This window comes from Dama dama, chromosome 25 (assembly GCF_033118175.1).
Source record: "Dama dama isolate Ldn47 chromosome 25, ASM3311817v1, whole genome shotgun sequence".
Taxonomy (NCBI): Eukaryota; Metazoa; Chordata; class Mammalia; order Artiodactyla; family Cervidae; genus Dama; species Dama dama.
In genome coordinates, this window is record NC_083705.1 from 6,575,414 (window position 1) to 6,591,654 (window position 16,241).

Consider the following 16,241-nt stretch of genomic DNA (forward strand, 5'->3'; position numbering starts at 1 on the left):
GTCAGGACTCCTGCCTAGGTGGGAGGGACACCTCGGGATTCTCCTCGAGTCTTGGCATGGCAATTGGGACGCGTCTCCACGTGAGGGGGGAGACCCAGGGTCCCTTTCCACGTGCCACAGGGATCCTGGGACTCCTATCCATTTTCAAGAGGAGTCAGGCATCGTCTCCTTTGGAAGCATTGATCTCCGCAGACCTCTCGAGTTTTCAAAGGATGTGAGGCCTCCGGTCGCGATGAGGAGGAGAAGTCGGTCTTTCTCTGAGGTCTCCACAGGGGATTCAGACATCCCTTCGTCTTGGGAGATGCAAGACGAGCCTGCATTCAATTCACTGCAGGGATATCCGGACTTACTTCGAGTCAGAGCATCTCAGTGGCCATTCCACTTGAGGCCACAAACTCAGGGTCCCTCTCACACACCTGTAGCTGAGAGAATCCTCCTCTTGAGGTGCTTATGGAAAGTTGGTATTTCTCTTGAGTCGAATCCAGGGACTAAGCTCTCATCTCGAGTTGATTTGGGGTCAAAGGGGAAATTTCGTGTTGCTCCAGTGACCTCAGGATCCCTCTAGACTTGAGAGAGTGATCTTGGGTTTTCTCTGGAGTGCCATCAAGGAAATCAAGGGTCCTTTCACGTTTGATGTGGAACACGGAATTGCTCTGCATGCAGTGCAGGGGAATCGGGCCTCAACTCGCGGCGAGAGGGAAATCTCATGGTTTTTCTCGAGTTGCGGCCGGAACCTGGGGTATATTTTCGAGTTACGACGGGCAGGGCCCTTCCAGACACGTGTTTGTTCAGCGACGTCAGGACTCCTACCTAGGTGGGAGGGACACCTCGGGATTCACCTCGAGTCTTGGAATGGCAATTGGGACGCGTCTCCACGTGAGCCGGGAGAGCCAGTGTCCCTTTCCACGTGCCACAGGGATCCTGGGACTCCTATCCATTTTCAAGAGGAGTCAGGCATCGTCTCCTTTGGAAGCATTGATCTCCACGGACCTCTCGAGTTTTCAAAGGATGTGAGGCCTCCGGTCGCGTTGAGGCGGAGGACTAGGTATTTCTCTGTGGTCTCCACATGGGATTCAGACAACCCTTCGTCTTGGGAGATGCAAGACGAGCCTGCATTCAATTCACTGCAGGGATATCCGGCCTTACTTCGAGTCAGAGCATCTCGGTGTCCATTCCACTTGAGGCCACAAACTCATGGTCCCTCTCACATACCTGTAGCTGAGAGAAGCCTCCTCTTGAGGTGCTTGTGGAAAGTGGGTATTCCTCTTGAGTAGAAGCCAGCGTCTAAGCTCTCATCTCGAGTTGATTTGGGGTCCACGGAGCCCTTTTGTGTCGCTCCAGTGACCTCAGGATCCCTCTAGACTTGAGACAGTGATCTTGGGTTTTCTCTGGAGTGCCATCAAGGAAATCAAGGCTCCTTTCACGTTTGATGTGGAACACGGAATTGCTCTGCACGCATTGCAGGGGAATCAGACCTCATCTCGCGGCGAGGGGGAAGTCTCATGGTTTTTCTCGAGTTGCGGCCGGAACCTGGGGTATATTCTCGAGTTACGAGGGGGAGGGCCCTTCCAGACACGTGTTTGTTCAGTGACGTCAGGACTCCTGGCTAGGTGCAAGGGACACCTCGGGATTCTCCTCGAGTCTTGGCATGGCAATGGGGACGCGTCTCCACGTGAGGCGGGAGACCCAGGGTCCCTTTCCACGTGCCACAGTGATCCTGGGACTCCTATCCATTTTCAAGAGGAGTCAGGCATCGTCTCCTTTTGAAGCATTGATCTCCACGGACCTCTCGAGTTTTCAAAGGATGTGAGGCCCCCGGTTGCGATGAGGCGGAGAATTAGGTCTTTCTCTGTGGTCTCCACAGGGGATTCAGACATCCCTTCGTCTTGGGAGATGCAAGACGAGCCTGCATTCAATTCATGCAGGGATATCCGGCCTTACTTCGAGTCAGAGCATCTCGGTGTCCATTCCACTTGAGGCCACAAACTCAGGGTCCCACAAATATACCTGTAGCTGAGAGAATCCACCTCTTGAGGTCCTTGTGGAAAGTTGGTATTCCTCTGGAGTCGAAGCCAGGGATTAAGCTCTCATCTCGAGTTGATTTGGGGTCCAAGGAGCCCTTTCGTGTTGCTACAGTGACCTCAGGATCCCTCTAGACTTGAGACAGTGATCTTGGGTTTTCTCTGGAGTGCCATCAAGGAAATCAAGGCTCCTTTCACGTTTGATGAGGAACACGGAATTGCTTTGCATGCAGTGCAGGGGAATCGGGCCTCATCTCTCGGCGAGGGGGAAGTCTCATGGTTTTTCTCGAGCTGTGGCCGGAACCTGGGGTATATTCTCGAGGTACGACGGGGAGTGCCTTTCCAGACATGTGTTTGTTCAGCGACGTCAGGACTCCTGCCTAGGTGCGAGGGACACCTCGGGATTCTCCTCGAGTCTTGGCATGGCAATTGGGACGCGTCTCCACGTGAGACGGGAGACCCAGGGTCCCTTTCCACGTGCCACAGGGATCCTGGGACTCCTATCCATTTTCCGGGGGTGTCAGGCATCGTCTCCTTTGGAAGCATTGATCTCCGCAGACCTCTCGAGTTTTCAAAGAATGTGAGGCCTCCGGACGCGATGAGGCAGAGGACTAGGTCTTTCTCTGTGGTCTCCACAGGGGATTCAGACATCCCTTCGTCTTGGGAGATGCAAGACGAGCCTGCATTCAATTCACTGCAGGGATATCCGGCCTTACTTCGAGTCAGAGCATCTCGGTGTCCATTCCACTTGAGGCCACAAAATCAGCGTCCCTCTCACATACATGTAGCTGAGAGAAGCCTCTTCTTGAGGTGCTTGTGGAAAGTTGGTATTCCTCTTGAGTCGAAGCCAGGGACTAAGCTCTCATATCGAGTTGATTTGGGGTCCACGGAGCCCTTTCGTGGTGCTCCAGTGACCTCAGGATCCCTCTAGACTTGAGACAGTGATCTTGGGTTTCTCTGGAGTGCCATCAAGAAATCAAGGCTCCTTTCAAGTTTGATGTGGAACACGGAATTGTTCTGCACGCAGTGCAGGGGAATCGGGCCTCATCTCAGGGCGAGGGGGATGTCTCATGGTGTTTCTCGAGTTGCGGCCGGAACCTGGGGTATATTCTCGAGTTATGACTGGGAGGGCCCTTCCAGACACGTGTTTGTTCAGCGACGTCAGGACTTCTGACTAGGGGCGAGGGACACCTCGGGATTCTCCTCGAGTATTGGCATGGCAATTGGAACGCGTCTCCAAGTGAGGGGGGAGACCCAGGGTCCCTTTCTACGTGCCACAGTGATCCTGGGACTCCTATCCATTTTCAAGAGGAGTCAGGCTTCGTCTCCTTTGGAAGCATTGATCTCCACGGACCTCTCGAGTTTTCAAAGGATGTGAGGCCTCCGGTGGCGATGAGGCGGAGGACTAGGTCATTCTCTGTGGCCTCCACAGTGGATTCAGACATCCCTTCGTCTTGGGAGATGCAAGACGAGCCTGCATTCAATTCACTGCAGGGATATCCGGCCTTACTTCGAGTCAGAGCATCTCGCTGTCCATTCCACTTGAGGCCACAAACTCAGGGTCCCTCTCACATACCTGTAGCTGAGACAGTTCTCCTCTTGTGGTGCTTGTGGAAAGTTTGTGTTCCTCTTGAGTCGAATCCAGGGACTAAGCTCTCATCTCGAGTTGATTTGGGGTCCACGGAGCCCTTTCGTGTTGCTCCAGTGACCTCAGGATCCCTCTAGACTTGAGACAGTGATCTTGGGTTTTCTCTGGAGTGCCATCAAGGAAATCAAGGCTCCTTTCACGTTTGATGTGGAACACGGAATTGCTCTGCACAAAGTGCAGGGGAATCGGGCCTCATCCAGCGGCGAGGGGGAAGTCTCATGGTGTTTCTCGAGTTGCGGCCGGAACCTGGGGTATATTCTCGAGTTACGACGGGTAGGGCCTTTCCAGACACGTGTTTGTTCAGTGACGTCAGGACTCCTACCTAGGTGCTAGGGACACCTCGGGATTCTCCTCGAGTCTTCCATGGCAATTGGGACAAATCTCCACGTGAGGCGGGAGACCCAGGGTCCCTTTCCACGTGCCACAGGGATCCTGGGACTCCTATCCATTTTCAAGAGGAGTCAGGCATCGTCTCCTTTGGAAGCATTGATCTCCGCGGTCCTCTCTAGTTTTCAAAGGATGTGAGGCCTCCGGTCGCGTTGAGGCGGAGAACTAGGTCTTTCTCTGTGGTCTCCACAGGGGATTCAGACAACCCTTCGTCTTGGGAGATGAAAGACGAGCCTGCATTCAATTCACTGCAGGGATATCCGGCCTTACTTCGAGTCAGAGCATCTCGGTGTCCATTCCACTTGAGGCCACAAACTCAGGGTCCCTCTCACATACCTGTAGCTGAGAGAAGCCTCCTCTTGAGGTGCTTGCGGAAAGTTGGTATTCCTCTTGAGTCAAAGCCAGGGACTAAGCTCTCATCTCGAGTTGATTTGGGGTCCACGGAGCCCTTTCGTGTTGCTCCAGTGACCTCAGGATCCCTCTAGACTTGAGACAGTGATCTTGGGTTTTCTCTGGAGTGCCATCAAGGAAATCAAGGCTCCTTTCACGTTTGATGTGGAACACGGAATTGCTCTGCACGCAGTGCAGGGGAATCAGGCCTCATCCAGCGGCGAGGGGGAAGTCTCATGGTGTTTCTCGAGTTGCGGCCGGATCCTGGGGTATATTCTCGAGTTACGACGGGGAGGGCCCTTCCAGACACCTGTTTGTTCAGCGACGTCAGGACTCCTGCCTAGGGGCGAGGGACACCTCGGGATTCTCCTCGAGTCTTGGCATGGCAATTGGGACGCGTATCCACGTGAGGCGGGAGACCCAGGGTCCCTTTCCACGTGCCACAGGGATCCTGGGACTCCTATCCTTTTTCAAGAGGAGTCAGGCATCCTCTCCTTTGGAAGCATTGATCTCCGCGGACCTTTCGAGTTTTCAAAGGATGTGAGGCCTCCGGTCGCGATGAGGCGGAGGACTAGGTCTTTCTCTGTGGTCTCCACAGGGGATTCAGACATCCCTTCGTCTTGGGAGATGCAAGACGAGCCTGCATTCAATTCACTGCAGGGATATCCGGCCTTACTTCGAGTCAGAGCATCTCGGTGTCCATTCCACTTGAGGCGACAAACTCAGGGTCCCTCTCACATACCATTAGGTTAGAGTAGCCTCCTCTTGAGGGGCTTCTGTAAAGTTGGTATTCCTCTTGAGTCGAAGCCAGGGACTAAGCTCTCATCTCGAGTTGATTTGGGGTCCACGGAGCCCTTTCGCGTTGCTCCAGTGACCTTAGGATCCCTCTAGACTTGAGACAGTGATCTTGGGTTTTCTCTGGAGTGCCATCAAGGAAATCAAGGCTCCTTTCACGTTTGATGTCGGACACGGAATTGCTCTGCAAGCAGTGCAGGGGAATCGGGCCTCATCTCGCGGCGAGGGGGAAGTTTCATGGTTTTTCTCGAGTTGCGGCCGGAAGCTGGGGTATATTCTCGAGTTACGACGGGGAGGGCGTTCCAGACACGTGTTTGTTCAGCGACGTCAGCACTCCTTCCTAGGTGCGAGGGACACCTCGGGATTCTCCTCGAGTCTTGGCATGGAAATTGGGACGCGTCTCCACGTGAGGCGGGAGACCCAGGGTCCATTTCCACGTGCCACAGGGATCCTGGGACTCCTATCCATTTTCAAGAGGAGTCAGGCATCGGCTCCTTTGGTAGCATTGATCCCTGCGGACCTCTCGAGTTTCCAAAGGATGTGAGGCCTCCTGTCGCGTTGAGGCGGAGGACTTGGTCTTTCTCTGTGGTCTCCACAGGTGATTCAGACATCCCTTCGTCTTGGGAGAGGCAAGACGAGCCTGCATTCAATTCACTGCAGGGATATCCGGCCTTACTTCGAGTCAGAGAATCTCGGTGTCCATTCCACTTGAGGCCACAAACTCAGGGGCCCTCTCACATACCTGTAGCTGAGAGAGTTCTCCTCTTGTGGTGCTTGTGGAAAGTTTGTGTTCCTCTTGAGTCGAATCCAGGGCCTAAGCTCTCATCTCGAGTTGATTTGGGGTCCACGGAGACCTTTCGTGTTGCTCCAGTGACCTCAGGATCCCTCTAGACTTGAGACAGTGATCTTGGGTTTTCTCTGGAGTGCCATCAAGGAAATCAAGGCTCCTTTCACGTTTGATGTGGAACACGGAATTGTTCTGCACGCAGTGCAGGGGAATCGGGCCTCATCCAGCGGCGAGGGGGAAGTCTCATGGTTTTTATCGAGTTGCGGCCGGAACCTGCGGTATATTCTCGAGTTACGACCGGGAGGGCCCTTCCAGACACGTGTTTGTTCAGTGACGTCAGGACTCCTGCCTAGGTGCGAGGGACACCTCGGGATTCTCCTCGAGTCTTGGCATGGCAATTGGGACGCGTCTCCACGTAAGTCGGGAGACCCAGGGTCCCTTTCCACGTGCCACACGGATCCTGGGACTCCTATCCATTTTCAAGAGGAGTCAGGCATCGTCTCCTTTGGAAGCATTGATCTCCGCGGACCGCTCGAGTTTTCAAAGGATGTGAGGCCTCCGGTCGCGTTGAGGCGGAGAACTAGGTCTTTCTCTGTGCTCTCCACAGGGGATTCAGACATCCCTTCGTCTTGGGAGATGCAAGACGAGCCTGCATTCAATTCACTGCAGGGATATCTGGCCTTACTTCGAGTCAGAGCATCTCGGTGTCCATTCCACTTGAGGCCACAAAGTCAGGGTCCCTCTCACATACCATTAGCTGAGAGTAGCCTCCTCTTGAGGTGCTTGTGGAAAGTTGGTATTCCTCTCGATTTGAAGGCAGGGAATAAGCTCTCATCTCGAGTTGATTTGGGGTCCACGGAGCCCTTTCGTGTTGCTCCAGTGACCTCAGGATCCCTCTAGACTTGAGACAGTGATCTTGGGTTTTCTCTGGAGTGTCATCAAGGAAATCACGGCTCCTTTCATTTTTGATGTGGAAACGGAATTGCTCTGCACGCAGGGCAGGGGAATCGGGCCTCATCTCGCGTCGATGGGGAAGTCTCATGGTTTTTCTCGAGTTGCGGCCGGAACCTGGGGTATATTCTCGAGTTACGACGGGGAGGGCCCTTCCAGACACTTGTTTGTTCAGCGACGTCAGGACTCCGGCCTAGGTGCGAGGGACACCTCAGGATTCTCCTCGAGTCTTGGCATGGTAATTGGGGCGCGTCTCCACGTGAGGCGGTAGACCCAGTGTCCCTTTCCACGTGCCACAGTGATCCTGGGACTCCTATCCATTTTCAAGAGGAGTCAGGCATCGTCTCCTTTGGAAGCATTGATCTCCGCGGACCTCTCGAGTTTTCAAAGGATGTGAGGCCTCCGGTCGCGATGAGGCAGAGGACTAGGTCTTTCTCTGTGGTCTCCACAGGGGATTCAGACATCCCTTCGTCTTGGGAGATGCAAGACGAGCCTGCATTCAATTCGCTGCAGGGATAACCGGCCTTACTTCGAGTCAGAGCATCTCGGTGTCCATTCCACTTGAGGCCACAAACTCAGGGTCCCTCTCACATACCTGTAGCTGAGAGAAGCCTCCTCTTGAGGTGCTTGTGGAAAGTTTGTATTCCTCTTGAGTCAAAGCCAGGGACTAAGCTCTCATCTCGAGTTGATTTGGGGTCCACGGAGCCCTTTCGTGTTGCTCCAGTGACCTCAGGATCCCTCTAGACTTGAGACAGTGATCTTGGGTTTTCTCTGGAGTGCCATCAAGGAAATCAAGGCTCCTTTCACGTTTAATGTGGAACACGGAATTGCTCTGCACAAAGTGCAGGGGAATCGGGCCTCATCCAGCGGCGAGGGGGAAGTCTCATGGTGTTTCTCGAGTTGCGGCCGGAACCTGGGATATATTCTCGAGTTACGACGGGTAGGGCCTTTCCAGACACGTGTTTGTTCAGTGACGTCAGGACTCCTACCTAGGTGCTAGGGACACCTCGGGATTCTCCTCGAGTCTTCCATGGCAATTGGGACAAATCTCCACGTGAGGCGGGAGACCCAGGGTCCCTTTCCACGTGCCACAGGGATCCTGGGACTCCTATCCATTTTCAAGAGGAGTCAGGCATCGTCTCCTTTGGAAGCATTGATCTCCGCGGTCCTCTCTAGTTTTCAAAGGATGTGAGGCCTCCGGTCGCGTTGAGGCGGAGAACTAGGTCTTTCTCTGTGGTCTCCACAGGGGATTCAGACAACCCTTCGTCTTGGGAGATGAAAGACGAGCCTGCATTCAATTCACTGCAGGGATATCCGGCCTTACTTCGAGTCAGAGCATCTCGGTGTCCATTCCACTTGAGGCCACAAACTCAGGGTCCCTCTCACATACCTGTAGCTGAGAGAAGCCTCCTCTTGAGGTGCTTGCGGAAAGTTGGTATTCCTCTTGAGTCAAAGCCAGGGACTAAGCTCTCATCTCGAGTTGATTTGGGGTCCACGGAGCCCTTTCGTGTTGCTCCAGTGACCTCAGGATCCCTCTAGACTTGAGACAGTGATCTTGGGTTTTCTCTGGAGTGCCATCAAGGAAATCAAGGCTCCTTTCACGTTTGATGAGGAACACGGAATTGCTCTGCACGCAGTGCAGGGGAATCAGGCCTCATCCAGCGGCGAGGGGGAAGTCTCATGGTGTTTCTCGAGTTGCGGCCGGATCTTGGGGTATATTCTCGAGTTACGACGGGGAGGGCCCTTCCAGACACCTGTTTGTTCAGCGACGTCAGGACTCCTGCCTAGGGGCGAGGGACACCTCGGGATTCTCCTCGAGTCTTGGCATGGCAATTGGGACGCGTATCCACGTGAGGCGGGAGACCCAGGGTCCCTTTCCACGTGCCACAGGGATCCTGGGACTCCTATCCTTTTTCAAGAGGAGTCAGGCATCCTCTCCTTTGGAAGCATTGATCTCCGCGGACCTTTCGAGTTTTCAAAGGATGTGAGGCCTCCGGTCGCGATGAGGCGGAGGACTAGGTCTTTCTCTGTGGTCTCCACAGGGGATTCAGACATCCCTTCGTCTTGGGAGATGCAAGACGAGCCTGCATTCAATTCACTGCAGGGATATCCGGCCTTACTTCGAGTCAGAGCATCTCGGTGTCCATTCCACTTGAGGCGACAAACTCAGGGTCCCTCTCACATACCATTAGGTGAGAGTAGCCTCCTCTTGAGGGGCTTCTGTAAAGTTTGTATTCCTCTTGAGTCGAAGCCAGGGACTAAGCTCTCATCTCGAGTTGATTTGGGGTCCACGGAGCCCTTTCGCGTTGCTCCAGTGACCTTAGGATCCCTCTAGACTTGAGACAGTGATCTTGGGTTTTCTCTGGAGTGCCATCAAGGAAATCAAGGCTCCTTTCACGTTTGATGTCGGACACGGAATTGCTCTGCAAGCAGTGCAGGGGAATCGGGCCTCATCTCGCGGCGAGGGGGAAGTTTCATGGTTTTTCTCGAGTTGTGGCCGGAAGCTGGGGTATATTCTCGAGTTACGACGGGGAGGGCGTTCCAGACACGTGTTTGTTCAGCGACGTCAGCACTGCTTCCTAGGTGCGAGGGACACCTCGGGATTCTCCTCGAGTCTTGGCATGGAAATTGGGACGCGTCTCCACGTGAGGCGGGAGACCCAGGGTCCATTTCCACGTGCCACAGGGATCCTGGGACTCCTATCCATTTTCAAGAGGAGTCAGGCATCGGCTCCTTTGGTAGCATTGATCTCTGCGGACCTCTCGAGTTTCCAAAGGATGTGAGGCCTCCTGTCGCGTTGAGGCGGAGGACTTGGTCTTTCTCTGTGGTCTCCACAGGTGATTCAGACATCCCTTCGTCTTGGGAGAGGCAAGACGAGCCTGCATTCAATTCACTGCAGGGATATCCGGCCTTACTTCGAGTCAGAGAATCTCGGTGTCCATTCCACTTGAGGCCACAAACTCAGGGGCCCTCTCACATACCTGTAGCTGAGAGAGTTCTCCTCTTGTGGTGCTTGTGGAAAGTTTGTGTTCCTCTTGAGTCGAATCCAGGGACTAAGCTCTCATCTCGAGTTGATTTGGGGTCCACGGAGCTCTTTCGTGTTGCTCCAGTGACCTCAGGATCCCTCTAGACTTGAGACAGTGATCTTGGGTTTTCTCTGGAGTGCCATCAAGGAAATCAAGGCTCCTTTCACGTTTGATGTGGAACACGGAATTGTTCTGCACGCAGTGCAGGGGAATCGGGCCTCATCCAGCGGCGAGGGGGAAGTCTCATGGTTTTTATCGAGTTGCGGCCGGAACCTGCGGTATATTCTCGAGTTACGACCGGGAGGGCCCTTCCAGACACGTGTTTGTTCAGTGACGTCAGGACTCCTGCCTAGGTGCGAGGGACACCTCGGGATTCTCCTCGAGTCTTGGCATGGCAATTGGGACGCGTCTCCACGTAAGTCGGGAGACCCAGGGTCCCTTTCCACGTGCCACACGGATCCTGGGACTCCTATCCATTTTCAAGAGGAGTCAGGCATCGTCTCCTTTGGAAGCATTGATCTCCGCGGACCGCTCGAGTTTTCAAAGGATGTGAGGCCTCCGGTCGCGTTGAGGCGGAGAACTAGGTCTTTCTCTGTGCTCTCCACAGGGGATTCAGACATCCCTTCGTCTTGGGAGATGCAAGACGAGCCTGCATTCAATTCACTGCAGGGATATCTGGCCTTACTTCGAGTCAGAGCATCTCGGTGTCCATTCCACTTGAGGCCACAAAGTCAGGGTCCCTCTCACATACCATTAGCTGAGAGTAGCCCCCTCTTGAGGTGCTTGTGGAAAGTTGGTATTCCTCTCGATTTGAAGGCAGGGAATAAGCTCTCATCTCGAGTTGATTTGGGGTCCACGGAGCCCTTTCGTGTTGCTCCAGTGACCTCAGGATCCCTCTAGACTTGAGACAGTGATCTTGGGTTTTCTCTGGAGTGTCATCAAGGAAATCACGGCTCCTTTCATTTTTGATGTGGAAACGGAATTGCTCTGCACGCAGGGCAGGGGAATCGGGCCTCATCTCGCGTCGATGGGGAAGTCTCATGGTTTTTCTCGAGTTGCGGCCGGAACCTGGGGTATATTCTCGAGTTACGACGGGGAGGGCCCTTCCAGACACTTGTTTGTTCAGCGACGTCAGGACTCCGGCCTAGGTGCGAGGGACACCTCAGGATTCTCCTCGAGTCTTGGCATGGTAATTGGGGCGCGTCTCCACGTGAGGCGGTAGACCCAGTGTCCCTTTCCACGTGCCACAGTGATCCTGGGACTCCTATCCATTTTCAAGAGGAGTCAGGCATCGTCTCCTTTGGAAGCATTGATCTCCGGGGACCTCTCGAGTTTTCAAAGGATGTGAGGCCTCCGGTCGCGATGAGGCAGAGGACTAGGTCTTTCTCTGTGGTCTCCACAGGGGATTCAGACATCCCTTCGTCTTGGGAGATGCAAGACGAGCCTGCATTCAATTCGCTGCAGGGATATCTGGCCTTACTTCGAGTCAGAGAATCTCGGTGTCCATTCCACTTGAGGCCACAAACTCAGGGTCCCTCTCACATACCTGTAGCTGAGAGAAGCCTCCTCTTGAGGTGCTTGTGGAAAGTTTGTATTCCTCTTGAGTCAAAGCCAGGGACTAAGCTCTCATCTCAGGTTGATTTGGGGTCCACGGAGCCCTTTCGTGTTGCTCCAGTGACCTCAGGATCCCTCTAGACTTGAGACAGTGATCTTGGGTTTTCTCTGGAGTGCCATCAAGGAAATCAAGGCTCCTTTCACGTTTGATGTGGAACACGGAATTGCTCTGCACAAAGTGCAGGGGAATCGGGCCTCATCCAGCGGCGAGGGGGAAGTCTCATGGTGTTTCTCGAGTTGCGGCCGGAACCTGGGGTATATTCTCGAGTTACGACGGGTAGGGCCTTTCCAGACACGTGTTTGTTCAGTGACGTCAGGACTCCTACCTAGGTGCTAGGGACACCTCGGGATTCTCCTCGAGTCTTCCATGGCAATTGGGACAAATCTCCACGTGAGGCGGGAGACCCAGGGTCCCTTTCCACGTGCCACAGGGATCCTGGGACTCCTATCCATTTTCAAGAGGAGTCAGGCATCGTCTCCTTTGGAAGCATTGATCTCCGCGGTCCTCTCTAGTTTTCAAAGGATGTGAGGCCTCCGGTCGCGTTGAGGCGGAGAACTAGGTCTTTCTCTGTGGTCTCCACAGGGGATTCAGACAACCCTTCGTCTTGGGAGATGAAAGACGAGCCTGCATTCAATTCACTGCAGGGATATCCGGCCTTACTTCGAGTCAGAGCATCTCGGTGTCCATTCCACTTGAGGCCACAAACTCAGGGTCCCTCTCACATACCTGTAGCTGAGAGAAGCCTCCTCTTGAGGTGCTTGCGGAAAGTTGGTATTCCTCTTGAGTCAAGGCCAGGGACTAAGCTCTCATCTCGAGTTGATTTGGGGTCCACGGAGCCCTTTCGTGTTGCTCCACTGACCTCAGGATCCCTCTAGACTTGAGACAGTGATCTTGGGTTTTCTCTGGAGTGCCATCAAGGAAATCAAGGCTCCTTTCACGTTTGATGTGGAACACGGAATTGCTCTGCACGCAGTGCAGGGGAATCAGGCCTCATCCAGCGGCGAGGGGGAAGTCTCATGGTGTTTCTCGAGTTGCGGCCGGATCCTGGGGTATATTCTCGAGTTACGACGGGGAGGGCCCTTCCAGACACCTGTTTGTTCAGCGACGTCAGGACTCCTGCCTAGGTGCGAGGGACACCTCGGGATTCTCCTCGAGTCTTGGCATGGCAATTGGGACGCGTATCCACGTGAGGCGGGAGACCCAGGGTCCCTTTCCACGTGCCACAGGGATCCTGGGACTCCTATCCTTTTTCAAGAGGAGTCAGGCATCGTCTCCTTTGGAAGCATTGATCTCTGAAGATCTCTCGAGTTTTCAAAGGATGTGAGGCCTGTGGTCTCGATGAGGCGGTGAACTAGTTCTTTCTCTGTGGTCTCCACTGGGGATTCAGACATCCCTTCGTCTTGGGAGATGCAAGACGAGCCTGCATTCAGTTCACTGCAGGGATATCCGGCCTTACTTCGAGTCAGAGCATCTCGGTGTCCATTCCACTTAAGGCCACAAACTCGGGGTCCCTCTCAAATACCTGTAGCTGAGAGAAGCCTCCTCTTGAGGTGCTTGTGGAAAGTTGGTATTCCTCTTGAGTCTAAGCCAGGGACTAAGCTCTCATCTCGAGTTGATTTGGGGTCCACGGAGCCCTTTCCTGTTGGTCCAGTGACCTCAGGATCCCTCTAGACTTGAGACAGTGATCTTGGGTTTTCTCTGGAGTGCCATCAAGGAAATCAAGGCTCCTTTCACGTTTGATGTGGAACACGGAATTGCTCTGCATGCAGTGCAGGGGAATCAGGCCTCATCTCGCGGCGAGGGGGAAATCTCATGGTTTTTCTCGAGTTGCGGCCTGAACCTGGGGTATATTCTCGAGTTACGACGGGAAGGGCCTTCCAGACACGTGTTTGTTGAGCGACCTCAGGACTGCTGCCTAGGTGCGAGGGACACCTCGGGATTCTCCTCGAGTCGTGGCATGGCAATTTGGACGCGTCTCCACGTGAGGCGGGAGACCCAGGTTCCCTTTCCACGTGCCACAGGGATCCTGGGACTCCTATCCATTTTCAAGAGGAGTCAGGCATCGTCTCCTTTGGAAGCATTGATCTCCGCGGACCTCTCGAGTTTTCAAAGGATGTGAGGCCTCCGGTCGCGATGAGGCGGAGAACTCGGTCTTTCTCTGCGGTCTCCACAGGGGATTCAGACATCCCTTCGTCTTGGGAGATGCAAGACGAGCCTGCATTCAATTCACTGCAGGGATATCCGGCCTTACTTCGAATCAGAGCATCTCGGTGTCCATTCCACTTGAGGCCACAAACTCAGGGTCCGTCTCACATACCTGTAGCTGAGAGAAGCCTCCTCTTGAGGTGCTTGTGGAAAGTTGGTATTCCTCTTGATTCGAAGCCGGGGACTAAGCTCTCATCTCGAGTTGATTTGGGGTCCACGGAGCCCTTTCCTGTTGGTCCAGTGACCTCAGGATCCCTCTAGACTTGAGACAGTGATCTTGGGTTTTCTCTGGAGTGCCATCAAGGAAATCAAGGCTCCTTTCACGTTTGATGTGGAACACGGAATTGCTCTGCATGCAGTGCAGGGGAATCTGGCCTCATCTCGCGGCAAGGAGGATGTCTCATGGTTTTTCTAAGTGGCGGCCGGAACCTGGGGTATATTCTGAGTTACGACGCGGAGGGCCCTTCCAGACACGTGTTTGTTCAGCGACGTCAGGACTCATGCCTAGGTGCGAGGGACACCTCGGGATTCTCCGCGAGTCTTGGCATGGCAATTGGGACGCGTCTCCACGTGAGGCGGGAGACCTTGGGTCCCTTTCCACGTGCCACAGGGATCCTGGGACTCCTATCCATTTTCAAGAAGAGTCAGGCATCTTCTCCTTTGGAAGCATTGATCTCCGCGGACCTCTCGAATTTTCAAAGGATGTGAGGCCTCCGGTCGCGATGAGGCGGAGAACTAGGTCTTTCTCTGTGGTCTCCACAGGGGATTCAGACAACCCTTCGTCTTGGGAGATGCAAGACGAGCCTGCATTCAATTCACTGCAGGCATATCCGGCCTTACTTCGAGTCAGAGCATCTCGCTGTCCATTCCACTTTGGCCAAAAACTCAGGGTCCCTCTCACATACCTGTAGCTGAGAGAAGCCTCCTCTTGAGTGGCCTGTGGAAAGTTCGTATTCCTCTTGAGTCGAAGCCAGGGACTAAGCTCTCATCTCGTGTTGATTTGGGGTCCCCGGAGCCCTTTAATGTTGCTCCAGTGACCTCAGGATCCCTCTAGACTTGAGACAGTGATCTTGGGTTTTCTCTGGAGTGCCATCAAGGAAATCAAGGCTCCTATCATATTTGATGTGGAACACGGAATTGCTCTGCATGCAGTGCAGGGGAATCGGGCCTCATCTCGCGGCGAGGGGGAAGTCTCATGGTTTTTCTCGAGTTGCGGCCGGAACTTGGGGTATATTCTCGAGTTACGACGGGGAGGGCCCTTCCAGACACGTGTTTGTTCAGCGACGTCAGGACTCCTGTCTAGGTGCGAGGGACACCTCGGGATTCTCCTCGAGTCTTGGCATGGCAATTGGGACGCGCCTCCATGTGAGGCGGGAGACCCAGGGTCGCTTTCCACGTGCCACAGGGTTCCTGGGACTCCTATCCATTTTCAAGAGGAGTCAGGCATCGTCTCCTTTGGAAGCATTGATCTACGCCCACCTCTCGAGTTTTCAAAGGATGTGAGGCCTCCGGTCTCGAGAAGGCGGAGAACTAGGTTTTTCTCTGTGGTCTCCACGGGGGATTCAGACATCCCTTCGTCTTGGGAGATGCAAGACGAGTCTGCATTCAAATCACTGCAGGGATATCCGGCCTTACTTCGAGTCAGAGCATCTCGGTGTCCATTCCACTTGAGGCCACAAAATCAGGGTCCCTCTCACATACATGTAGCTGAGAGAAGCCTCCTCTTGAGGTGCTTGTGGAAAGTTGGTATTCCTCTTGATTCGAAGGCAGGGACTAAGCTCTCATCTCGAGTTGATTTGGGGTCCACGGAGCCCTTTCGTCTTGCTCCAGTGACCTCAGGATCCCTCTAGACTTCAGACAGTGATCTTGGGTTTTCTCTGGAGTGCCATCAAGGAAATCAAGGCTCCTTTCAAGTTTGATGTGGAACACGGAATTGCTCTGCACGCAGTTCAGGGGAATCGGGCCTCATCTCGCGGCAAGGGGGATGTCTCATGGTTTTTCTCGACTTGGGGCCGGAACCTGGGGTATATTCTCGAGTTACGACGGGGAGGGCCCTTCCAGACACGGGTTTGTTCAGCGACGTCAGGACTCCTGCCTAGGTGCGAGGGACACCTCGGGATTCTCCTCGAGTCTTGGCATGGCAATTGGGATGCGTCTCCACATGAGGCGGGAGAACCAGGGTCCCTTTCCCCGTGCCACAAGGATCCTCGGACTCCTATCCATTTTCAAGAAGAGTCAGGCATCGTCTCCTTTGGAAGCATTTATCTCCGCGGACCTCTCGAGTTTTCAAAGGATGTGAGGCCTCCGGTCTCGATGAGGCGGTGAACTAGTTCTTTCTCTGTGGTCTCCACTGGGGATTCAGACATCCCTTCGTCTTGGGAGATGCAAGACGAGCCTGCATTCAGTTCACTGCAGG